Here is a 27,900-nt window from a genome sequence, read left to right on the forward strand (position 1 = left end):
ATAAAACAGCTATACTATTTGCTTCTACATTCAGTTGTGATATGTAGTTTTGACTGAAATATATAAAGAAAATTTGGCGTCCCATAAATATGCTGTTGGAAAAAGGAGTAGCATTTTAAGAGGCCAATAATGTCTTAGTATTATTATGAAAATAGTTTTGACTTTGAGGATTCCCCCAGAAGACTCTGGAATGCCCCCCAGAGGTTATTGGAAGGGATCCCAGAATCAGGATTCCTTTATTGGCTGGTAGGTTCTAAATCAACAAAGAATATCTTGGGAATTTTAGGAAGAATATTTCTTCAGCTAAACTGTCAGCCTAATGGTGTAGGGGACAGAGTACTGAACCTGGAGTCTGGAATATGCAACTTCCTGAGTTCAAATCCTGAGTTCCTCGGGTACTTTCTAGCTGTGTGATTCTGAGCAAATCACTTAAAACTGTTTGCCCAGTTTCTTCAGCAATAAAATGAGCTGGAAAAAGAAATGGCCAACTACTCCAGTGTCTCTGTCAATAAAACCCCAAATGGGGTCACAAAGAGTCACACACGACTGGAAAATGACTGAACAACAGCAGCAGCAAAACCAGAACTTAGAGGATCAATCACTTATTGAGCATACTGAGGGCTAATTACTCTCTTGGCTCTATCCTCTGCCAAGAGAAAGCAAACTAGAGCTAGATCGAGGTAGTCAGCCTTCATTTATCCCCCCCTGCCCTCATTTTTCAGTTATAAATAGCTTTCCAAATATCCTCTGCATATTAGTGTGTTTCAGGGAAGGTGAAGTTTGGAGATCAGGTTTTGTACTTAGCAAAAGAGACCTACCCTTTGGGAACTTTTAATTGAGAGCCTAAACCTTCTGGGTAGGCCTCATTGAGTATAATGTTTATCAAGATGTCAGGCTCCACTGGGCTGGCTCTAATGCTGGAGGATCAGGGGAGGGAGAAACTTTTTCATTCTGGGTGCTTCTCTAATGCCATATTTCTCTATTTGTACAAGATAAGCATAGGAGAAGTAGCAGCCGGGTGCTCATCTATTTATAGTGGCAGAGGCAATGAAGCATCCTTGATGTTCTAGGTGAAGAGACAGGAGGTCCATCAATGGTGTATTGTACTCCATTTCTCCAAAGAGGTAGAAGAGCGATTCATTTTCTTTTTAAAGACAGAAAAAATATAAAGCTAACACAGTTTCCTGTGCTGTGACTATTAATAATAATAAAAACAACAAAACCAAGAACTACAGTTTTGTTACATCTGAAAAATTTGCAGCTTAGCTTCCTTTTAAGCACTGTCATGTTGAATACAGGAATTATTTAAAAGAGTAGTGTGGAGAGAAAGAAGACATTAGACTGCCACAATTTATAAGCCATGCAGGAAACTTTTTCTGTAGAGGTGATGGGCAAAGGACAAAACGCAATTTGTCTACACAAACTACCTTGATGTTGTCTGTTGTTGTAGTTATCATCATCATCATCATTATCATTGTCATTGAAATAATGAGCATTTATGTAATGATTTAAATTCTGCAATTTTTCTTATCTCATTGGCAATGAAATTGTACATTCTGGGAAGTGAATTATGTCAAAAAATGCAATGAAAAGAAATAGCCCATGAGTTATACGAATGGAGTCTGGCTACTGAGCTGACCTGTCCCTCACATTCAAGACTAATACAGAACTATTCCCTTAATGTTTCTCAAATGGGGAGCTAGGGCTCCCAAGAGAACCATGGTGCAGTTATGAGAGATTATGGAGACAGGAACTTCTTTATTCTTGTAACCCTTGGCCTGCAAGCACTCCTTTGGGTGCAATAGTAGATACTTCTTAGCAAGAAGTTTTTTGACTCATTCCTTGACCTAAGATTTCTGCAAAGAAACCTTCATCACAAAAAGAAAAAAAAGCATTAAGGCTAACCACACATTAAGTATAGTCTCCACCAGAGGTGTCAAATACACTCCAGCATTTAATTGAGAAATATTTAACAAAATGAATTAAAATACAATAGAATATGGAGAATGCTACTACATGGTTTTTCTAAATCATTATGTGGTTACAGGGATCCTTATATGGGGTTTAGTGGCGGTTTCTATTTGAGTTTAACACCACTTGTCCAGGTTTTATTTTACTCAAAAGAAAAAGGTCTGAGACTTGCATTTGAACCCATAAAAGTCCAAAACAATCCTCCTTTTCCTTGTGGGACTTCCATCTCCTCCAGCTCTCCACTCTCACAATGCTATCCGAAGCCCCTTGAAAGGAGAAAGCATTCGGAGGTGTTAGAGAATTGTCCTCTTTTGCCCTAGACATACACAATCCATCCAATTCAAACTATCAGTAAATGATTATTCCTGGGTTTGCTTCTCCATGTGCCTCTTACCCCCATTGGTCTCTGGATTAATTTACTCTTTGGTTCAGATACTCAGTATGGTGAAAGAACACCTTGATTTGCTTCAGGAACTACATAATGGTTCAGAAACTCCTTTACTGTTCTGTAACTGATAATTGTCAGGGAGTTCCCTGGGGAAGTTCCCTGTTTCTTTCCCCCAATCTCATATCTGGAGGAGGCAAATATGAGCTTTTATTTTCTCTCCCTCCTCCCCGTCCATTCTCTAATACATATCCCTCAGTTAGCAGTCAAGTTAAGTACCGATGGGACTTCATCATAAAGTTAACTGAGTATTATTAGAAAGTGGGGAAGTTCGTAATTTAGAGGCAGCTAAAGTATAGTGGATAGAGCTCTGAGCCTAAGGAAGAACTGAATTCAAATCCAATCTGAGGAGCTTACTAGCTATGTGATGTTGAGCAAATCACTTACGCCTTTGTTTGCCTAATTATTTCAACTGTAAAATAGAAATAGCAATAGGGAATGTTGAAAGAATCAAATGAGATATTTGTAAAAAGTGCCTGGCACATAGTAGGTGCTTAATAAATACTTGTTTTCCATATTTAATATGTATGGGAATGCCTGCCATTTAGGGGAGGGAATGGAGGGAAGAGGGGAAAATTCGGAACAGAAGGGAGTGCAAGGGATAATGTTGTAAAAAAAATACCTATGCATATGTACTGTCAAAAAAAATGTTATAATTATAACATTAAAAACAAAAGAAAAAAAATACTTGTTTTCTCCCTCCTTTCCCAATTTGTTAAAGATTTAAACTTGTCAAGGGAATTTGTACAGTTATTAATGACAATGTATCAATGCCTGGACAAAGTTCTCATTTGAGGAGAAACAAGGATATTCCTACCTTTGCATATAGAATTTCACACCTGGATCCAGGACAATGCAGGACAACCCAGCATTGGGTACAGTTTTAATATTCTGAATAGATTCTTGGTAGAAGTGCTCTCTCCTGGTTTTGACTTGTAGGGTTTAAAAGAATGAAACAATTGCCATGGGAATTCTCAGAGAATTGTGTGATAATTATAATAATTCATATTTGAGGACTTCTTTAGGTCTGCAAAGCTCTGTCTTTACAACAAATCTATAAAGTAGGCACTATAATCATAGGTATTGTCATTTGATAGCTCAGGAAACTAAGGAAACTCAGGAAACTCAATTAGCATTTACTCATCTCTATTCAGTGACTAAAATGGGCTTGCCAATGTCATGCTGTAAATGTTGGATATGGGATTTCTGTCCAAGTCTCCTGAATCTAAATCTATTCTTCTTTCCATTGTAATGAACTGCTCCTTCAAGGACTTCTCTACTGTTTCATTATACTATAAATATTTTGGCCTGGAGACTTTTTTGAAAGGGTTTTAAAAAAAAAAACCCAGCTACTACCATCTGCTTCAGCCATGCAGAATTTGACAATGGGAAAAAAAAAAATCCTTGCCAGAATGAATGGTGCTGTTTTTAGGTCATTCAAATATTTATTGTGTCTATGATATGCAAGCAGTGCTTTGTAGAGGGACTTAGTCATAGTAATTCTCTATTAACCATTTGTTTTTGTAGTGAATTCAAAGGTTTATATAGTCCTTGCCCCCAGGAAGCTTACAATTCAGAGGAAGACATTGAAGGGACTTTTACCCTGGGTGCTTGCTGTCCTCAATGGAAAGCCTCAGCCTCCTTTCTTCCCTTCATTTTCCATCCCCTGGAATTTTCTTCCACAGCTAACCCCTTGATGCTCTGATTTCTCTCTCTTTCCCCCTTCCCCCCTCACACACACCATGGAACTAAATCCAATTTAACTTTGCCATTGTATCTGGATAGGGCATACCAGTCTACCGTCCTATAACCTCACATCACTATAACTTTCCTTATGAAAACACCTAACCCTGAACACTAATCTTCTATATGTGCTGTTTTTCTTCTTGGAATATAAAGTCCTTGAGGATAGGGAATATCTTTACTAGTGCCTAGTAAACATTTAAATATGCTTTTTCATTCATTCATCCATCCATTCATTCAGAATCTCTAGATCTATAATCTAATCTCAGTTCTGCTATTAGTTGTCTGCTGCATGAAGTCTTTTCTAGTTCCTCCATTTTCTAGTGCCTCTCCATCAAAGTATTTTGTTTCTGCTTTGTACTGCTTCCTAAACACTTATATATATGTATGTAATATTTCCTCTGATGGAATGTAAATTCATTGAGGAGAGGGACCATTTATTTATTTATTTATTTGTCTTTGTATCAGCAGCACCTAACATAATTTTTGGCACATATTAGGTGTTTAATAAATGATTATTGATTGACATTTTAATTAGCTACTTGGGACTTAATTTTGGTGGTAGTGACCCTAAATCCCTAGTTCTAAAATTCTTTTATTCCATTGCACAGTGATGAATGCAATATAACCATTTCTATATGATGAGACTTTTTTCTTTTTTAAAAATTAATTTTATAATTATAACAATTTTTACAGCATTATCCCTTGTACTTCCTTCTGTTCCGAATTTTCCCCTACTTCCCTCCACCCTCTCCCCTAGATGGCAGGAGTTCCCATACATATTAAATATGTTATAGTATATCCTAGGTACAATATATATGTGCAGAACCGAATTTTTTTGTTGTTGTTGTTGCAAAGGAAGAATTGGATTCAGAAGGTAAAAATAACCTGGGGAGAAAAACAAAAAAATGCTAACATTTTACACTCCTTTCGCAGTGTTCCTTTTCTGGGTGTAGCTGATTCTGTTCATCATTGATCAATTGGAATTGGATTAGCTCTTCTCTATGTTGAAGATATCCATTTCCATCAGAATACATCCTCATACAGTATCATTGTTGAAGTGTATAATGATCTCCTAGTTCTGCTCATTTCACTCAGCATCAGTTGATGCAAGTCTCTCCAAGCCTCTCTGTATTCATCCTGTTGGTCATTTCTTACAGAACAATAATATCGCATAACATTCATATACCATAATTTACCCAACCATTCTCCAATTGATGGACATCTGTTCATTTTCCAGTTTCTAGCCACTACAAAAAGGGCTGCCACAAACATTTTGGCACATACAGGTTCCTTTCCCTTCTTTAGTATTTCCTTGGGATATAAGCCCAGTAGTATCACTGCTGGATCAAAGGGTATGCACAGTTTGATAACTTTTTGGGCATAATTCCAGATTGCTCTCCAGAATGGTTGGATTCTTTCACAACTCCACCAACAATGCATCAGTGTCCCAGTTTTTCCACATCCCCTCCAACACTCATCATTATTTTTTCCTGTCATCTTAGCCAATCTGACAGGTGTGTAGTGGTATCTCAGAGTTGTCTTAATTTGCATTTCTCTGATCAATAGTGATTTGGAACACTCTTTTATGTGAGTGGAAATAGTTTCAATTTCATCATCTGAAAATTGTCTGTTCATATCCTTTGACCATTTTTCAATTGGAGAATGGCTTGATTTCTTATAAATTAAAGTCAATTCTCTGTATATTTTGGAGATGAGACCTTTATCAGAACCTTTAATTGTAAAAATGTTTTCCCAATTTGTTACTTCCCTTCTAATCTTGTTTGCATTAGTTTTGTTTGTGCAAAAGTTTTGTTAATTTGATGTAATCAAAATTTTCTATTTTGTGATCAATAATGATCTCTAGTTCTCCTTTGGACACAAATTCCTTCCTTCTCCACAAGTCTGAGAGGTAAACTATCCTATGTTCCTCTAATTTATTTATGATCTCGTTCTTTATGCCTAAATCTTGGACCCATTTTGATCTTATCTTAGTATGTGGTGTTAAATGTAGGTCCATGACTAGTTTCTGCTATACTAATTTCCAATTTTCCCAGTAGTTTTTGTCAAATAATGAATTCTTATTCCAGAAGTTGGGATCTTTGGGTTTGCCAAACACTAGATTGCTATTTTTATTCACTATCTTGCCCTGTGAACCTACTCTATTCCACTGATCAATTAGTCTATTTCTTAGCCAATACCAAATGGTTTTGGTGACTGCTGCTTTATAATATAGTTTTAGATCAGGTGCAGCTAGACCACCTTCATTTTTTTTTTCCATTACTTCCCTTGAAATTCTTGACCTTTTGTTCTTCCATATGAATTTTGTTGTTATTTTTTTCTAGGTCATTAAAATAGTTTCTTGGGAGTCTGATTGGTATAGCACTAAATAAATAGATTAGTTTGGGGAGTATTGTCATCTTAATTATATTTGCTTGGCCTATCCAAGAGCACTCAATGTTTTTCCAATTATTTAAATCTGACTTTATTTTTGTGGCAAGTGTTTTGTAATTTTGCTCGTATAATTCCTGACTTTCCTTTGGTAGATATATTCCCAAATATTTTATACTATCGACAGTTATTTTGAATGGAATTTCTCTTTGTATCTCTTGCTATTGGATTGTGTTGGTGATGTATAAAAATGCTGAGGATTTATGTGGATTTATTTTGTATTCTGCAACTTTGCTAAAGTTCTGAATTATTTCTAATAGCTTTTTAGCAGTCTTTGGGGGTTCTCTAAGTATACCATCATGTCATCTACAAAGAGTGATAATTTGATTTCCTCATTACCTACTCTAATTCCTTGAATCTCTTTCTCGGCTCTTATTGCTGAGGCTAGCATTTCTAGTACAATGTTGAATAGTAATGGTGATAGTGGGTAACCTTGTTTCACTCCTGATCTTACTGGGAAAGGTTCCAGTTTATCGCCATTACATATGATGTTTACTGACGGTTTTAAATATATGGTCCTGACTATTTTAAGGAATAATCCATTTATTCCTATACTCTCAAGTGTTTTTAGTAGGAATGGATGCTGGATTTTATCAAATGCTTTTTCTGTATCTATTGAGATGATCATATGGTTTTTGTTAATTTGGTTATTGATATAGTCAATTATGCTAATAGTTTTCCTAATATTGAACCAGCCCTGCATTCCTGGTATAAATCCCACTTGGTCATAGTGTATTATCCTGGGGATGATTTTCTGTAGTCTTTTTGCTAATATTTTATTTAAGATTTTAGCGTCAATATTCATTAGGGAGATTGGTCTATAATTTTCTTTCTCAATTTTCAGCCTACCTGGTTTAGGTATTAGTACCATGTCTGTGTCATAAGAGGAATTTTGTAGGACTCAATCCCTATTTTTTTCAAATAGTTTATATAGCATTGAAGTTAGTTGTTCTTTAAATATTTGGTAGAATTCACATGTAAATCCATCTGGTCCTGGGGATTTTTTCTTAAGGAGTTGGTTAATAGCTTGTTCTATTTCTTTTTCTGAAATGGGACTATTTAGACTATTTACTTCTTCCTCTGTTAATCTGGGCAAGCTATATTTTTTAAGGTATTCTTCCATTTCATTTAAGTTATCGAATTTATTGGCATAAAGTTGAGCAAAGTAGCTCCTAATTATTGTTCTAATTTCCTCTTCATTAGTGATGAGTTCTCCCTTTTCATTTTTAAGACTAACAATTTGCTTTTCCTCTTTCCTTTTTTAAATCAGATTTACTAAGGGTTTGTCTATTTTGTTGGTTTTTTCATAGAACCAACTCTTAGTTTTATTAATTAATTCAATAGTTTTTTTACTTTCAATTTTATTAATCGATGAGACTTTTATTTACTCTGGGCACCTTGTTTCATCAAGACTACCTGTATTCTGTCCCTTTTACCCTAAGCTCTGATAGGTGAGCTTTCATCTTATCTTGAAGGGAATCTGCCTTTCCCTACATCACTTCTCAACCATGTCTAAACCACCATCAAACATGAATCCCACCCACTCTTCTTTATGTAATGTCTCCCCCATTAGAATGTAAGGGCCTGGAGGGAAGGGTCTCTTTTGGTTACTTATGTGCACATCCTCAATGCTTAGCAGAGTATCTATCCTATACCAAGCATTTAAGTGATTTTTTCGTTCATTTAAGCAGTCGTAGAAATGGGATAAAACTCTAATATTGAGCATAGATGAGAGAAAGATCAGTCTAGATTAGTTGGGAAGGTTTCTTAGAGGATATGACATTTGAACTAGATCTTGAAAAAAGATAAACTTTCAATATGTGGTGATGTAACAGAAGAGGCATTCAATGCCTTGCATATAAAATGGTGAGGTACAGAACTTTGAAGTGCAAATCATATTGGATTCAGTTTGTCGAAACATAAATATCATACATAAAGGGAGAACTAAAAGAGGAAGTTTAAAAGTAGTTTGGGAACAGATTACAGATGCCCTTGAATGCCAGGCTAAGAAATTTGTAGTTTATCCTCTAGACAATTGGGAATCATTCAGATTATTGGATTAAGAAATAATGCTATGATCATGGAAATTCTTTAGGGAAATAAATTGTTTTATATTGCTCAAGATGGAATGGAGAGAGGAAAAATCAGAGGCAAGAAGGCTAGATTAAAATGTGTGCAATAGTTAAAATGTGGGGTTATAAGAGCCCGAAGTTGACTAATAGTTATAGAAATGGAAAAGAAGAAAAATATAAAGCCATTGGGAAGACAGAGTTGAAAGGATTTGGCAACTGAGGCATCAGGACATAATGGAAAGAGCACAGGACACTCAAAGTCAGAGGATGATGGTTTGAAGCTCAGTTCCAGCTCCTATTACCTTCTGTTATCTAGTATTCTGCCCAGGAAGTAAGTCCACTTGGAAAATGTCTGGTCTTTGATTGATGTTAACTAGACAGGTGTGACCAGAGCAATTATACTGTAGTATAAACAAGCTTAGGGGTTCAGAGTTCAGGATTCGATATATTTTAATTTAATAACTATTTGTTAAGCATTAAATATCCATCAACAAGATCAAAAATGAAATAGATAGTTGGTATAAAATTTTTTTTTTTTTATTATTTATTTTTATTTTATTTTATAATTATAACATTTTTTGACAGTACATATGCATGGGTAATTTTTTACAACATTATCCCTTGCACTTACTTCTATTCAGATTTTTTCCCTTCCTCCCCCAAACCCCTCCCCCAGATGGCAAGCAGTCTTATATATGTTAAATATATTACAGTATAATTTAGATACAATATATGTGTGTAGAACCGAATTTTTTGTTGCACAGGAAGAATTGGATTCAGAAGGTAAAAATAACAGTTTACATTCATTTCCCATTGTTCCTTTTCTGGATGTAGCTGGTTCTGTCCATCATTAATCAATTGGAATTGGATTAGCTCTTCTCTATGTTGAAGAAATCCACTTCCATCAGCATACATCCTCGTACAGTATCATTGTTGAAGTGTATAATGATCTTCTGGTTCTGCTCGTTTCACTCAGCATCAGTTGATGTAAGTCTCTCCAAGCCTCTCTATATTTCTCCTGTTGGTCATTTCTTATAGAACAATAATATTCCATAACATTCATATACCATAGTTTACCCAACCATTCTCCAATTGATGGACATCCATTCATCTTCCAGCTTCTAGCCACTATGAAAAGGGCTGCCACAAACATTTTGGCACATACAGGACCCTTTCCCTTCTCTAGTAGTTCCTTGGGGTATAAGCCCAGTAGTAGTATGGCTGGGTCAAAGGGTATGCACATTTTGATAACTTTTTGGGCATAATTCCAGATTGCTCTCCAGAATGGTTGGATTCTTTCACAACTCCACCAACAATGCATCAGTGTCCCAGTTTTCCCACAGCCCCTCCAACATTCATCGTTATTTGTTCCTGTCATCTTAGCCAATCTGACAGGTGTGTAATGATACCTCAGAGTTGTCTTAATTTGCATTTCTCTGATCAATAGTGATTTGGAACACTCTTTCATATGAGTGGAAATAGTTTTAATTTCATCATCTGAAAATTGTCTGTTCATATCCTTTGACCATTTATCAATTGGAGAATGGCTTGATTTCTTATAGATTAAAGTCAATTCTCTGTATATTTTGGAGATGAGGCCTTTATCAGAACCTTTAACTGTAAAAATTTTTTCCCAATTTGTTACTTCCCTTCTAATCTTGTTTGCATTAGTTTTGTTTGTGCAGAAACTTTTTAATTTGGTGTAATCAAAATGTTCTATTTTGTGATCAATAATGGTCTCTAGTTCTCCCTTGGACACAAACTCCTTCCTCCTCCACAAGTCTGAGAGGTAAACCATCCCATGTTCCTCCAATTTATTTATGATTTCGTTCTTTATGCCTAAATCTTGGACCCATTTTGATCTAATCTTAGTATGTGGTGTTAAATGTGGGTCCATGCCTAGTTTCTGCCATACTAATTTCCAGTTTTCCCAGCAGTTTTTGTCAAATAATGAATTCTTATCCCAAAATTTGGGATCTTTGGGTTTGTCAAAGATTAGATTGCTATTTTTATTCACTATCTTGTCCTGTGAACCTAACCTATGCCACTGATCAACTAGTCTATTTCTTAGCCAATACCAAATGGTTTTGGTGACTGTTGCTTTATAATATAGCTTTAAATCAGGTACACTTAGACCACCTTCCTCTGACTTTTTTTTCATTAGTTCCCTTGCAATTCTCGACCTTTTATTCTTCCATATGAATTTTGTTGTTATTTTTTCTAGGTCATTAAAATAGTTTCTTGGGAGTCTGATTGGTATACCACTAAATAAATAGATTAGTTTGGGGAGTATTGTCATCTTTATTATATTCGCTCGGCCTATCCAAGAACATTGAATGTCTTTCCAATTATTTAAATCTGACTTTATTTTTGTGGCAAGTGTTTTGTAATTTTGCTCATATAATTCCTGACTCTCCTTTGGTAGATATATTCCCAAATATTTGATACTATCGACTGTTATTTTGAATGGAATTTCTCTTTGTATCTCTTGCTGTTGGATTGTGTTGGTAATGTATAAAAATCCTGAGGATTTATGTGGATTTATTTTGTATCCTGCGACTTTGCTAAAATTCTGAATTATTTCTAATAGCTTTTTAGCAGAGTCTTTGGGGTTCTCTAAGTATACCATCATGTCATCTGCGAAAAGTGACAATTTGATTTCTTCATTTCCTACTCTAATTCCTTGGATCTCTTTCTCGGCTCTTATTGCCAAGGCTAGAGTTTCTAGTACTATATTGAATAGTAATGGTGATAGTGGGCAACCTTGTTTCACTCCTGATCTAACAGGGAAAGGTTCTAGTTTATCACCATTACATATGATGTTTACTGAAGGTTTTAAATATATGCTCCTTATTATTTTAAGGAATAGTCCATTTATTCCTATACTCTCAAGCGTTTTTAGTAGGAGATAGTTGGTATAAAATTGCCCATCTATACTATTGCCTACATTCATTATAAGCAAACTCAACAAGTAGTTCCTTTGGGTTGTATTGATGACACCATTATGATCAAAATGGCTTAACTGGAGTCTTCTCTGAAGATTCCCAGAAGTTTGGAAGGGGATCTCTTGTCAATCCTCTTCAATCTGGATTCTCTTTTCCCCAAGGAGAACTGCCAAACTAATGATCTTTTCTGAGTTTTCATCCTTTTTCTATTGCTGTAGCATTCAATGCTATTGATCACCTCTTCCTGCACATTTTCTCCTCTCTGGGTTTTTGGGATTTTGCTCTTTCTTAGTCCTTCTATCTGTCTGACTGGCCCTTTGCAGCCTCCTTTGAAAGATCATCATTCATATCATTTTCCCTATCTGTGGTTGCACACCTCAAATCTCAGTACTGAAGTTATTTTCCTTCTCTCTCTCTCTAATCTCATTTAGTAACCACATCAGTTTCAGTGGGTTTAATTATCAAGCCTCTGAAGATAATTCAGAGATTTATAGATTCTGCCCTAGTCTCTCTTCTGACATCTAGTCTCTGAATCATGAACTGCTTACTGGACATTTTGGACTGGATATCTAAAAGCCTTTCAAACTCAACATGCCCAAAATGGAATTTATCTTTTCCCCAAACCCCACCTCTTTTTTGAATAAGGATACCACCACTCAGCTTTAAAACTTCATTGTCATCTTCAACTCTTTATTTTCACTCATTCCATAAATCCAATCAGTTGCTAAATCTGCATAATGCTTCTTGAATCCATCCCTTTTTCTCTACTCACATAGCCACAGCTTTTTGTAAGGCCCTCATCATCTCTCCTAGGCAATTCAATAATCTGCTAATTGGTATCCCTATCTCCAATCTCTCAACTCCAATTTGCCTTTCTTTGACACAAATGCCAAAATGATTTTCCTAAAGTTCAGATCTGAATATATCATTCCTTTCTTACTCAATAAACTCCAATAACTTTCTATTATCTTTAAGTATAAAAAAAAAATAAACTTTTGCATTTAGCTTCACTACCAGGCCCAAATGTATCTTTCTAGCTTAATTATCTATTCATTCTCATACACCCAAACTGAGGTTATTGCTGTTCTCTACAAGTAATTTTTCATCTTCCATCCTCATACCTTTGCACAAGCTTGCTTCCATACTTGGCACATTATCTTTCCTTACCTCCATCTCTTGGCATCTCTGGATCCTGTCAAGACTCAACTTCCAGCTCCATTCTGTTTTGTACACAAGACCTTTCCTGGTTCTGTATCTCCAACAATTTTCCCCAAAGTTGCCTTGTATCTTTTGAGTAGGTGTTCATTGTCTACCAGTTTAAAATGTCAGTTCCTTGAATTACAGGCTGATGGTCTCTGTACCAGGTACTGAGAATGGGCCTGAAACTAAAAGTATATAATTCCTTACTTTTAATACCCAGCTTCAAGAATAGCACAACTTTCAAAAACTGAGATTAGAGGATTAGGTTTAAATTAGAATTTCTTGGGTGTATGTGTTCATGTAAGCTATACATTAGACATAGTCATCTCTAATTTGAAGTTACCCAAGGATTCTGCCCAGGAGTAAGTAAAAGCACCTCCACTTTGAAGACTTAAGGAAGGGTTTTATGTCAATGATAGGTCATAGACTAACTCTCTGAAGAGTTCAAGTTCTTCCTTGGGTCCTCTTAGTAATATCTTAAGTGTTAACCTTTGCTCCTTTGTGGCCTAAATCTCCTGACTGTTCAGAAGACTATTTTATAAATATTGAGTAGAAAGGAAATGGGAAAGGGAGATGTGTCTATCACCTGGTTTTCTTTTTTCTGAACTCAAAACCTCCCTTTGAGATTCTGGTTGGGTGTCAGCCTGAATCTTCTGGATGTATGCATTTTGTCCCTCCAAAGGTTAATGCAAATCATTCATTTTCACTGTGTTGTCCTTTGCTTTATTCTCCTGGGACAGTGAGTCTGGGAGAGAAGTCTGGTTTCTGAATTAACTACCTAATGGCTCCCCTTGAAGTCTTGTAACCTTCTGGGTAAAAACAGGAACTGCTCTTTGTCCAGGATCCAGTATTTTTCTGGCAAAGTTCCTTCCTTCTTAGTCTTCCTTTACTTTTAACCCTCTGCCAGGCATGCTGTCTTGAGGGAACTTGTCATCCCTCTTTGGTGAATCCATGCAGGAGGGAAGACCTTAAGGAGAGCTGTAGTAGAGGAAACCCTTCTGCTTGTTTTTTTTTAATTTATTTTTTTTTATTAATACTTAAAACGTCCTTATTAACAGGTTGCTTCTGGTTCCTTGGCTGATACATAGTTCATAATTAAGACTAAAAAGAATGAGATGACTTGAAAGCCTAAAGCAGTAATCTGAAAGTCAAGGCTGTCTCTTTTGTCTCTGATGGCTATGCTAGTCTTATAACTGGTCCACCCCCACTCCTGGAGTTGTTTTGATATTAGTAGCTAAGAGGAGTACCTCAAAAGGGTTCAACTAGAAAGGAAAAGATGGCCAGTTATCTTCATCATAGCTTATAACTGCCCCTTTTTCCTAAAGATGTATGTCCCTGGCCAACTGATGATCTCAGCAGCCATGGTACACAAGGTCTGGCTCTAAGCTTTCTCTTTCAGAATTTGTTTTACTTGGCAGCAACTGAAGCTAGAAGAGGCTTTAAATAGATCCAGAGAGACGGTACAACTTCTACCTTCTGCAGGAAGCCTTTCCCATGCCACTATCCTCCCCACATATAATATAATCTTTCTTTCTTTCTTTCTTTCTTTCTTTCTTTCCTTCTTTCTTTCTTTCTTTCTTTCCTTCTTTCTTTCTTTCTTTCTTTCCTTCTTTCTTTCCTTCTTTCTTTCTTTCTTTCTTTCTTTCTTTCTTTCTTTCTTTCTTTCTTTCTTTCTTTCTTTCTTTCTTCTTTCTTTCTTTCTTTCTTTCTTCTTTCTTTCTTTCTTTCCTTCTTTCTTTCTTTCTTTCTTCTTTCTTCTTCTTTCTTTCTTTCTTTCTTTCTTTCTTTCTTTCTTTCTTTCTTTCTTTCTTTCTTTCTTTCTTTCTTTCTTTCTTTCCTTCTTTCTTTCTTTCTTTCTTTCTTCTTTCTTTCTTTCTTCTTTCTTCTTCTTTCCTTCTTTCTTTCTTTCTTCTTTCTTTCCTTCTTTCTTTCTTCTTTCTTTCTTTCTTTCTTCTTTCTTTCTTTCTTTCTTTCTTTCTTTCTTTCTTTCTTTCTTTCTTTCTTTCTTTCTTTCTTTCTTTCTTCTTTCTTTCTTTCTTTCTTTCTTCTTTCTTTCTTTCTTCTTCTTTCTTCTTTCTTCTTCTTTCTTTCTTCTTTCTTTCTTTCTCTTCTTTCTTTCTTTCTTTCTTTCTTTCTTTCTTTCTTTCTTTCTTTCTTTCTTTCTTTCTTTCTTTCTTTCTTTCTTTCTTTCTTTTTCTCTCTCTCTCTCTCTCTTTCTTTCTTTCTCTGTTTCTTTCTTTCTTTCTTCTTCTTTCTTTCTTTCTTTCTTTCTTTCTTTCTTTCTTTCTTTCTTTCTTCTTCTTCTTTCTTTCTTTCTTTCTTTCCTTCTTTCTTTCTTTCTTTCTTTCTTCTTTCTTCTTTCTTTCTTTCTTTCTTTCCTTCTTTCTTTCCTTCTTTCTTTCTTTCTTTCCTTCTTTCTTTCTTTCTTTCTTTCTTTCTTTCTTTCTTTCTTTCTTTCTTTCTTTCTTTCTTTCTTTCTTTCTTTCTTTCTTTTTTCTTTCTTTCTTTCTTTCTTTCTTTCTTTCTTTCTTTCTTTCTTTCTTTCTTTCTTTCTTTCTTTCTTTCTTTCTTTCTTTCTTTCTTTCTTTCTTTCTTTCTTTCTTTCTTTCTTCTTCTTTCTTTCTTTCTTTCTTTCCTTTTTCTTTCTTCTTCTTTTCTGGAGGTCTCTGAACCAGCCTTCATTTCAGCTGAATAATCACCATGAGAATAGCCAGGGATAAAGTCCAAATTCTTTATTATCTCCTCCAAAGTCTTGTCTCCTTGCCTGGGGCTCAGCTAGCTTTCTTGAGGTCCTCCAGAATGTGTCTTGGTTTCTGTGGGGAAGCAGGAGGATCATCATAATAGTCTCTGTCTTGAAGTCTGTCTCAGTCTGAGAGCTTGTGCTCCAGCCTAAGTCTTCCCCCAGTCTGTTCCAGTCCTCTTCTGAGTCTGTCTCTTACTGAGTTTGTCCCAGTTTATATGCAGTATACTGAGTACAAACCAATCATATCACTAGGGAACCATTATTTGTTGTAAGATTAAATCAATCATACTGAACTTAGAGAATTATTAATCCCAATGCTAAACTAGATAACTATTGTCTTATCAATTCCACTGACAACATCTTGTAAGAATCTTTGTTTCAAATACAGAGTTCTGGCCCATAACATTTTCTTTCCCTTTTTTTTTTTCTTTCACAATTTAGCACAGCTAAACATAGATATAAAATGCCTAATAAATGCTTGTTGTCTGAACTACTAAGTTTGTACAGTAGCAGAGTTGGGACCCACACCATGATTTTTTTGATTGGAAATCCAGTGCACTTTCCATTACACCATATCTCATACTGCCTTCATGGCCCTTCTGGAAATTTTGAACCTTGCCAGAGCCCTAGGGTCAGATCACATCCTTGCTAGGTGGAGGTCAAATCCAATGCTTATGCACATCTTTAGATCACAGAGCCTCACAAGATAATGAGGCAGAGGTTCTTTGGGTGTGTGTGGGAACCTTCCAAAATGAAAAAGTTCATTTTCACTTGTGATTATCTGAAGATGAAGTCTCAAGGGGCCAACAGATGGCAAAAGTACTTCTCAGCTCACTTTAAACCTGATGTTACCCTTGTCCTGCCTCTCCCCCCTCCCCTTATGCCCACCCCAGACCTCTGGTGAAATAGTCTTTAAATAGTCTACCATGTAAACACCAACCATAATGGGAAAAGAAACTGGAGATGCAAATCAAAGCAGTGGAGAGAGAAGTGAGGAGATAGGCTGGAGATGGTGAGGATGGACAATCATCTTCTTTCTTAACCTTTGCTCTGGGGAAAATCAGGCAGAAATGAGATGTTGCTTAAATGAACAAATGAAGAAATCCAGAGATGCTAATGTTTCCCATTGCTTAGTGGCATGTCTGGAATTTCCTACTCTGAACGATATTGTCTAGTGTCTAGATGTCATGACTGGAATGACATTCATTATTTGAATGATTCTATTATTACTGTTGATTTGTGCAGAGTCTAGAAGGAATGATTCTTTTTCTTGCCTCATGTAGGCAGTTAGGTGGAAGAGCCATAGAGTGGTAGACTTGAAATCAAGAAGACTTGAATTCAAATCCAATTTCAGACTTACTAGTTGTATGACCTCACACCAGTCATAACCCCCCTTAGCCTCAATTTCTCTTCTGTAAAAGGAAATAACAAAGTGTCTCCAAGAGTTTTTATGAGAATTGTTATCATGTCTAAAGCAAAAGGTTGCTACTAATATTATCATCCCTGTATTTTACTGAATTACATGAGAGATCTGAATCAGAAAATAGTTTTCAGTTTTAGTAGAGGTCAGAGAAATGATTCATGCTTTTGTGTCTCTCTTGGTCATTGAGTTCTGAGATTTATCAATTTTTTTCATAATGATCCTCATATTCATTCATGTCTCAGTTATATAAAGGAAAGAGAACTACATTAGGATTAGGACACCAGTTTGAAACTTCAATTTGTTACTATGTAATCTTGATCAAGTCAATTCATTTTGTTGAGCTTCAATTCCTTTTTTTTCCCTCAATAGTATTTTTATTTTTCCAAATGCATATTAAGATAGTTTTCAGCATTCATTCCTGCAAGATTTTGAGTTCCAAATTTTTTCTTTGCCTCCCTTACCTCTCCCCATTATTCAAAACAACAATCTGATATAAATTATATGTGTACAATTATTTTAAACATATTTCCAGATTTGTCATGTAATAAAAGAAAAATCAAAAAGGGAAAAAGCCCATAAGAAAGAAAACCAAAAAATAGTGATTATTTTTTGATTCACATTAAGAGTCCATAGATCCCTCTCTGGATGTAGATCTGGATCTAGAGCTGGTTCATAGCTCCATACTGGTAACAAAAAGATGTAGTCTATTGAAATTTTATTGGATCACTCAATTGCTGAGAAGAGCTAAGTCTATCATAGTTGATCATCATATATTCTTGTTGTTACTGTGTATAATGTTCTCTTGGTTCTGCTCACTTCAATTAGCATTAGTTCCTGTAAGTTTTTCAGTCTTTTATGAAATCAACATGCTCATCATTTCTTATAGAATAATAATATTCCATTACATTCCTATACCATAACTTATTCAGCCATTCTCCATCTGATGGACATTCACTCAGTTTCCAATCCCTTGTCAAAAAAGGGCTGTTACAAACATTTTTGCATATGGAGAGTCTTTTTCCATTTTTTGCAAACACTTTGGGATACAGACACAATAGAGACCCAGTAGAGATCAAAAGGAATGCACAGTTTTATAGTCTTTTAGGCATAGTTCCAAATTGCTCTTCAGAATGGTTGAATCATTTCTCAACTCTACCAACAATGCATTAGTGTCCCAGTTTTCCCACATCTCCTCAAATATTTATCATGATCTTTTCCTGTTATTTTAGTCAATTTGAATGGTGTGAAGTAGTACCTCAGAGTTGTTTTAATTTGCATTTCTCTAATCAATAGTAATTTAGAGCATTTATTCATATGAGCATAAATGGCTTTAATTTCTTTAATTTTCTTTGATTTGCAATTGCCTGTTTATGTCCTTTGACCATTTATCAATTGGGGAATAACTTGTATTCCTATAAATTTGATTCAGTTCTCTATATATTTTAAAAATGCAAGTCTCAGTTTCATCTATAAAATGATCAAATTGTGGTAAATGATATGGAAGATCTCTCGAAGCTCTAATTATTATAATGCTTATATTTCCCTGACATGACTAGTTCAAACTCTTATCATCTCAATGTTAGGCTACTATAATGTTAGTCAGTGTATGCTCCTTGGAGGCAAGGAATACTTTTGTTTCTCTGTATCTCTAGTGCCTCATAAATTATCTTGTACTTAGTATATGTATAATGAATACTTATTGAGTAAATGAATGAAATCATCTCCATGCTTTGATTTTCTTCTCACTCTAACTATCCTATATACTACGTCTGATTAATGCTGCTATTGAATGATTTCATCAATCATTCCTTGGTTCATCCTCAGTAGTTTTCCTTTCTCAATAAAATAAAGCCCAAATTCATCACTTAGACCTGTTTTCATCTGTCTCAAATTACTTATTTAGCCTTATCTCCCATGTCTCTATGATACCAACATTACATTTTAGTCCAAATGATGCACACACTTTATTCCCAAATATAGATAATCTCATCCTATTGAAAATCTTTCCTGACTACCCTTGTTGTAAGGGATCTTTTACTTCTTGGAACAACTCATATGTATAATATGTTGATTGAGTCATTGAGAAAATTTTGTTGAATACCATTTGTATGTATGATACTATTAGGGATGCCAAAGAAAAATATATAGTCATGGGAACTTTGTGAGTGAAAAAAGAAACAAGATGACATTGACATTTTAGGAAGAAAAATTGAAGTGGCATATAGATGGATGCGAGAAGAGAGAAATTGAAGATGAAGGAACCAATCATATCATATATATTTACTGAAGGGGGATAGAAGAGTTGCTCAGTCAGTTAGAACATACTGAGTGCAAAATTACAGGTTTGATTCCCATTTTCCTTTCATAGAGTCATAGGTCTAAGCTGTACAGGAATATGACTAATAGCCTGTCCTATACTCCCCAATCTAGTTTTATAGATATGGAAACTGAGGCCCAAGGACACAGAGTCTTAAGTGTTTCAATCCAGGGATTTCCCTTCTATATCATATATTCTTTCCTCCAGTCTGTAACTATAGATTTCACTCATTAATCCTGTCCAGTCAGTTCACAGCTCCATACTGGTAACAAAAAGCTTAAGATTAAAAATGTTGATAAAAATTAGAAAGAAAATCTCAAGACAAACACGAGTGTTCTAATTGGTAGTGGATGGGTCTTCTCTGTATATGAAAGACAATCCTTGAGAAAATCTCCTGTGTATAGATGAAATGTAGAAAAATAAGATAAGGTAACTTTACTTCCTAAAGAAATAGAAGGTGAAAGTGTATGGCCTGCATTTCAAATATATTGATTATTTCTCAAATTTTCTACTTCAACAGTTTTAGCCGTATGAAATAATTTTTCTATAGCGTAGCCCTATTCATATGCCTTATCAACCCTGTTTCTTGAAGACTGTGTTCAGGGAATGCAAGGTCTGCCAACTGCAGAATTGGGATCCTTTGGATACAGATCCACAAGGTTTCATGTGACTATTAGTATTAGGGAGCTCTACTGGCCACTAGCCTGAGTCTGCTCACAATAATGTCCAGGTGCTGGGAAGTCTTATGCTCAGCCTGGTGCTTGTGCATTCCACTCAAAGGCATAGGAAAATCAGGAATGCTGCAGAACATTTTGTAGTTCCCTCAGAACCACTTCTCTACTTGATATTCCTGCTTCTTTGTAAGTGAGAAAAGACCCATTCAAAATTAGGCAGTGTGGCACAAAGCCTAGAGCACTGAATTTAAACTGATGAACTTGGAATTATGGGACTTGAATTCATATTCTAGTTCTTCTGCTTATTATCTCTTTAACTTTGAACAACTTACTTCATCTCAAGGATATCAGTCTTCTCTTATGTCAAGTGAGAAGTTTAGACCCAACCTAAGGTTCATTCCAGTTCTGTAGCTATGATCCTATGATGCACTTTGAGATTTGTGTGAGTAAGAGAGAGAATTCTCCTCCCCACTTCAGTGAAATAGTCATTGAAAGCCCAGAATTTAATCATAGGGTGTTAATGAGGTGTTAAACTAACTGTAAAAGATGCATCTCTACCCTGATGTCTTTATGAGGTGCAAAGTCCTCTTTGATTGAATCAAGAAGGGGACTATTACAATTGGCTGAGAAAAGCAATTAGGCATACCTCTAGGGACTTTAAATAGTTATACCCTGAGCAACTGCCTGTGGAGAGGACTTTGGGAGGAAGGCTTAGCAGGGATTTCCTTCTCCTTACTCCAACGTCAACTCCATAGCACTGAAAAGGTAGTTCTTGGACTAGTAGGAGAAACTGAATACAGAGGACCAGAGATACACATTCTGGAAAGAAACTTATTTAGAAAGTCAGTTACCCAAAAGATAAAGTAGTTTCAAGGAATTTAACTCCTTAAAAATGAAAGTTGGGCTGTGGAGGAATACAAACTTAGGGAAACCAGTATAAGTGTTTTTTGAAGAAAGTACCTGAAGTATAAAACATGAAGTGCCCTGAAATATGAGTTGTACATTGTCTTTGCTACACATTATCCATTTTATGTATAATTCACTGACATTGTACTTACATTGTACATTGTAAGTTTGACCTCATTCTTCCCAAGTACATTTGTATTTGTTGGAGAATGAGTTGCTAGCTTTATGGTGAAAATATTTTATAACCACTACTCTTACTACCCATCTAAGAAATGACTTTGTATCTACTGGATGATCATAGCAGATCATCTTACAATATTGCTATTGCTTTGTGCACAGTTCAATTTACTCTGCATCTTTGTTGCTTGATCTTAACTGAAGTCTCCTCACAAGTAAAACCCTCTCTTCCTCCCTGTTTTGCTGTATATCTTCTCGAACCTTGATAATGTGAACATAGTTAAATGGAATTAACCACACAATTGACAGTAGTCAATCTATAGGCAGGCCTCTAATTCAGGAGAAGATTCACTCATTTCAGGCATCAAGACAGACCCCTACCTTTCTATCACACTGGGAACAAGTACATCTTCCTAAGAAATGTTCCACTCATAGAATCCGGGAGGGATAATGTTCAATCTCTTGAATGAATGTGATTTGGAACCGCTTCCCTATCTTAGGTCTTCCTCGTCAATGGCCACTGACAATCTGGATTCGGATGCTGATTCTTTAGCCATTTTTTTCACTATCCAATCCTCTGGATGCATCTTTAGCATCTCATGTTTATCAATACCTTACAAACCTCTCTTGTCTTGAGTTACTTCTAGTTCATATAGCTTATCACAAGCGGTGGGATCAGAACAAGTTCTCTATCATCATATCCATCTTCCCTGCTCTGCCTCTCTCTGTGCTTAGACTTGAAAAACCAATAGTATCTGTGTTTTCCCTGTCACTTATCCACTAAAGGATCATGGGATAATTGATTAGAATTAGAAGGGATCTTGGAAGTCATTTAATCCAATGACTTTATCTTGCAGATGAAGAAACTGAGTTTCAGATAATTGTCAAAGACATGATGTGAATGCAGGTTTTTCTACAGCACACTATTATACTTCCTCACACTTCAGCCCAGGTTAGCATATTTGTTCTCTTATTCCCTAGTCTTTGGTGCTCCCTGGAGAAAAAAGAAAGCAGTATGAGGAGATATTGAATAATTTAATAGAAAGAAAATGATCATTAGAAAGTTGGCCATCCATTGTTGGTTTGGGAGGGGGGTTGGAGCTATGTATTCCCCCAAATTGGGTTATAGCACAAAATAATGCTTGGTCTTATTTGTTCTCCTTCTGTTTCTATTCTAAGAGCGACAGAAAACATGGAAGAGAGTGCTAAGAATCACCCAGTTCCTAGGCCATCAGCAAACATTAATTTGATTAATCCTTGATCATTGTTTAATAACCCGGTGAGATGATACAATACTGGAGAAAATGAACCACAACTATATTGATATTCTTGTTATAAATGAAGTCTGAATACTTAAAAATAGTATAGCTATTCAAGAAAGGCAGAAAGATTATCTTCAGAGAAAAGAAAAAAAGAATTAGTGGGTTTGGTTTCAGCCTATGCTGAAGGTAACAAGAAACATTCTTTCATGACATGCTTAATTATCTTATTTTAGAGTAGTCATGAATCTAAGAAATCAAGAAAATAATTACAGCTCAGACACCAATATCTCTGACCAAAGATGAAGAAGTAGAGAAGTTCTGTAAAGAAATTAACAGAATTGAGTGTATAGATTGGATATGGTGATTTAGAACCAGTAGTTGAAATGTGATTGAAGACTTTCAAATTCCTCTGAAAGCATCCTGTCTTTGGCTCTTACCCCAAGGGTCTCCATCACATTTTTTCTGCATGGTTGTAATTCCCAAACTCTATTGTTACTCTGTTGTTAAGACAGTAGGAAGATTTCCCCAAGGACTACATAGGAATGTGGGAAATAGTGAAACAAGATTATGATTTAAGAAAGGTTTTCGGGTTATTAGCATGTACCTAAATAGACTGCTCTGTCAATTCTCAAGTCATTTTTGGCAAACATAGAGGATGTTTCCTGATTTGTTTTTCTTTTCTTTGTTTCCCTGTCTCTTTTCTTATCAATTCACTATAGCTATGTGGCAATGGTTTATTAATTGACTGATCCATCAATAAGCATTTATTAAGTGCCTCATATGTATCTCATGTTATGATAGGCCCTGACTATACAAAGAAAAAAATGACATAGTCCCAGCTCTCTGAGAACTTACATTTTATTTTATCACCAAGGAGTAAAAATTCCCAGAGCTGAGAAAACCAAAGGAAAGCTGAAGGCAAGGATTGAAAGATGGATATCTGTCAAGCCCCTTAGTATTCAGAATCTATAACTGCCACCCATCATTCTCATGGGACCCAAAGTCCTCTCTTGTGATCCTGTGTATACATGAAATTAATTTAATTTAGAGCAGGATCTGTCCTTGTTAAAGCAGAGAAAGCAAAGTTTAACTTCTGTACTGCATACAATTCAATCAGTCAACATTTATTAACTGTCTACTACACGCTAGGCATTCTGCTAAGTACCTGAATATTAGTTTATACATCCTTTTTCAGCATCCTGATATCCTTTTACCTTCATTCCACACTAGGCACCTGGTACCTAATACCCACATCTTGTCCCCAAGCTGCTTAGGGTCACTACTATGGTGCCCTCCCTACCAGGCTTTGCCTCCTAGACACAGCCTATGTTCCATTTATAGCCCCATGATCAATAACTTCCATGATTTATTCAGCATTGAATTTTAGTTTTAAAAGATTTTGTAAATCATCTAGTCTTACTTCTTTATCTTATAAGTGATGAAACTGAGATGCAAAGCAGTTGGGTGATTTTCTCAAAGCCCCCCAGCGAGTCAAGAACAGAGCCTTACCCCTTTCAAAACTTGTTTCATTTCCCTTTCCTTTAGTACTCTGCCTTTTCCTTTTCCTCTGCTCTAACCTAGGAAACTGCTCAATAACCCTGAGTAAATTTCTTCACTCCACTGAGCCTCTGTTACTATTTATAACATGAGAATTGTAATAGTTCCCCAATAATCTCTCCCTGGGTGGTTGTGGGTATCAAGGCTTCAAAGAGGAGTTTTAAAAGTGAAAATGCAGGCACCAGTGGCAGATTATAGAGATCAATATCATAGTGGGGAGAGATCTCTCAACTTCTTGAATCATAAAAACTCATCTGTAGACTTTGCTTTACTCATATCAAGCCTCTAAGAAGGGTAATATTATTTCATTAGTCCCTTTTTACAAGTGAAGAAATTGATCCTCAGAGCCTTCCTTCCTTCCTTCCTTCCTTCCTTCCTTCCTTCCTTCCTTCCTTCCTTCCTTCCTTCCTTCCTTCCTTCCTTCCTTCCTTCCTTCCTTCCTTCCTTCCTTCCTTCCTTCCTTTCTTCCTTCCTCCTAAGGAGTGCATTCTGGACATGGAGGATGGCACTGTTGCTTCCCAGTGAATATCTCTTCCCCAGTAATGCCCCAAATCAAACCAAACCAAATTCAATCCAACCTTGCCTCTATAACAAAGCAATCATCCAAAATAAATCAATATATTGCTCATGCCTAAAAATGTACATCTTATTCTGCATCTGTGATCCTTCAACTCTGCTGGAAAGCACATGGCACATTTTACAAGAAGTTCTCTGAAGTCACAATTAATTATATAGATCAGAGTTCCAAAGTCTGAAGTGTTGTTTTTTCATATTATTGTGTTTGTCATGTAAATTGTTCACCTTCCATTGAATGTTCTTGAAACCCTTTGCAAAGCTCAGGGGCTAAGGGATAAGTTTCTGTTTACCATCAAGGAAATTTAAGCACAGTCTGCTCATTGAGAAAACTCTCCAAACCAGAAAGGACAGTGTGTGAGTAGAAGATCAACAGTACATTGTGTGAATAAGTGCCCTGCTGTATTCCTCTTGGCACCAGGAGTAACAACATAAATCATGATCAGTGCTTTTCAGATTAGTTGTGGGCCTGGGGAGACAGTCTCTCTTTGTAATTTAAATCCTTAGGTTCTCCTGGTAAATTAACAGGTCTTTTCTGAGGACCATTGTGTGACTCAAATCAGCCCAAGACTGAATCCCACCATTTTCCCCAAACCTCCCTTATTTACTCCTGAATCTTCATTATGGGACGTACAAAAGTAAATTTCCTAATTTACAACTATTGGGTGATCTACTGGCTTCTTGGGGTAGTATGAAAAAGGAATATTTGCACATTTCGGAGGATTACTAAGGTATGTTGCCTAGAGAGAACTAAGAAGTAGGTGGGGAGTATTATATTATTGGGGATAATTTATTTGGGGTAAGGGGAACCAACAGGGCTTTTTTTTCCTTCATAGTCTTATTCTCAAAAATAGGCACATGCAACTTTGGGCCTCCATGCTTTTGTACAAGCAGACCTTCAGCCCTCAAATGCAATCCCTACTTGTTTCTTCTTTAAGCCTACAATTTTCTTCAAGGCTCAACTCATCTGCCATATCCTAAGAGAAGCTTTTATTAATTGCCCCGCTTCTAAGGGATCTCTTTCTCTACCTCAAATTTTCATAAATATTCTATCCATCCATGTGTTGTATCTGAACAGGGTATATGAAGGGAAGCATTGTTCTTTTTTTTTTCTCTTTGTATCTTTAGTGTATTTCTTTATATGTAACTGTTTGGTTGATTTGGTTGTTGTCCTTCATCCTCAAAGAGGAACAAAATGACATCTTTGTATTAGAGTCAGAGTACTTGTGTGTGTCCAACTATGGCTAATTAGACCAATACAAGCTCAGGCCAGGCACAAAAAGTCCATATTTTGGGTGTTTTCTAAATTTGCTCATCTCATGCTCCTTTTCAGCTACTTCAATTCTGCTAAGCTCATGGATCACCCAAAAGAATGCCATGCTGGATGATCCTGTACTAGAGTCTCCCATGTCGTGCAATCAATTCCAGAGTTCTTAAGAGGGATTTTAAGACTGTTCTTGTATCAGTTTTTCTGACTGCCACGTGAGTACTTTTTCTATGTGACTTCTCCATAGAAGAGTCTTTTAGGCAAATATAAGTTTGGCATTCAAACAATATGGCCAGTCCATTGGAGTTACACTCTCTGCAGTACAGTTTGAATCCTTGACAGTTTAGAGAAAGTACCTCAGAGTCTGCTATCTTATCCTGCCTTCAGAATTTTCCTGAAATAATTCAAATGGCAGTGATTCAGTTTTTTGGCATGGTGCTGGTAAATTGTACAAACATACAACAATGAGGTCAGGAAAATTGCTCTAGACCTTCAGCTTGGTATGCGATCTAATATCTCTTTTTTCCCACACTTTCTTTCGGAGCCTCTCAAATTCTAGCTCTGACAAATGCATGTATCAACCTTATTATCAATGTGGACATCCCTGGAAATTATACTACCAATGTAAGTGAGCTTATCCATAGCATTCAAAACTTCCTCATTTACTGTAATCAATGCTTCTGCATATAGATGGTGTGGTGTTGGCTGAAGGAGTAGTTATGTTTTCTTGGTATTAACTATTAGGCCAAAACTCGCACAGAGGATTGATTCATACTTTGTTGCATCTCAGTTTTGGAGGCTGCATTGAGCTCACAATCATCTGCAAACAAAGAATCATGAACCAACACTCCCTCCACTTTGGTCTTGGCTTGTAGATAATTAAGCTGAAGAATTTACCATCAGATGGTAGCTGACCTTGATACCATGTTTATCCTTATTTTTGAAGGTGCTTGACAATATGGCTGAAAACATCATGCTAAAAATCATGGGAGCAAGCACACAGTCTTGTTTTGCTTCGTTGGTTACTGGGAAAGAACCTTATCCATTATTTAGAATTTAGGGAAGCACACTGTAATGAAACTGACACACAATACTGTTAAACTTTCACAGAAAATTCTATTTGCTTTATCTTTATAGAGAGGGACAATGGAAGCCTCCTTGAACTCCTAAGGGATGATCTCCTCTTGTGATATAACCCAGAAAATTTCAGTCTGCTTTTGTTTGAACAATGGACACCCCACCTTGTAAATCTCACCTGGAACAGAATGAGTCCCAGCTGTTTTGCCACAGGAGAGAAGCCCAATGGGATTCAAAAATCTCTTCATCAGTTGGAAATTTGTCTGAAGAGGGATAGATTTCAAACTGAGATAAAGAGTCAATGACTTTAGCATTGACCAATGATGGTCTTTTGAGAACTCTATGATAATGTTCAATACATCTTTCCAGGATCATTTTCTTATCACTACTTATTGTGGCTCCATACATGAGTTTGGATTATTACTCTCACTGTATTTCTTCTGCCTTCTTACTGAGTCAAGAATTCTGCAACTCTCTCAGTTTTGATTGTACTCTATTTTCTTTTTATTATTATTTTTTTCATTTATTTACTGTTCTGACACCAATTCTTTCCCTCAAAAGCATAAATTTTGTCTCTAAATTTTTTTGTGTTTGAATTAAATAATCATTTTATTTTTATTTGGTTATTTATTTTTTTATTAAAACTTTTTATTCACAAAGCATATGCATGGGTAATTTTTCCAACATTGACCCATGCATAACCCCCTGTAGTAAAATTTCCCCTTCTTCCCTCTATCTGCATCTGTAAAGTTTTATTTCATTTAGTTAAATGGGAAACAGTGTCGGTGATGAGAAGATCATGAGATGTACAAGTCTTTAGTAGTAAGTGGCCATTGCTGTTGCTGTTTCCAGTTCCATTCTTCAACAAGGAGTCCCTGCCACATCTGGTAGTTTGGCCCTATTCTAGCATTAAAGTTATCTAAGTTTGTAAGCTTGTCCCCCTTTGGCACATTGATGATAGGGTCTCAGATCTTCATAAAATTTTTCTTTGCTCTCATCAGGATTCATCAGGCTAGGAGCAAAAATATTAATGATGGTGTGGTGTTTTCCTGCAAGTGGCAATTACTTTGTCATGAGTTTGCCATTCACTCTTTTTG

At 36.0% G+C, this 27,900-nt stretch overlaps 1 long non-coding RNA gene across 2 annotated transcripts in view; it reads left to right on the forward strand.

Annotated features, from left to right (window-relative positions):
• Positions 1-27,900, forward strand: part of LOC141565418 (uncharacterized) — a 135,352-nt gene that overhangs the window by 67,390 nt on the left and 40,062 nt on the right. For both annotated transcript variants that reach the window (XR_012489018.1, XR_012489019.1), the window contains exon 2: positions 25,793-25,941. This is a non-coding gene — a long non-coding RNA (uncharacterized LOC141565418). The remainder of the gene's footprint in view (positions 1-25,792; positions 25,942-27,900) is intronic.

Source organism: Sminthopsis crassicaudata, chromosome 4 (genome assembly GCF_048593235.1).
Source record: "Sminthopsis crassicaudata isolate SCR6 chromosome 4, ASM4859323v1, whole genome shotgun sequence".
NCBI lineage: Eukaryota > Metazoa > Chordata > Mammalia > Dasyuromorphia > Dasyuridae > Sminthopsis > Sminthopsis crassicaudata.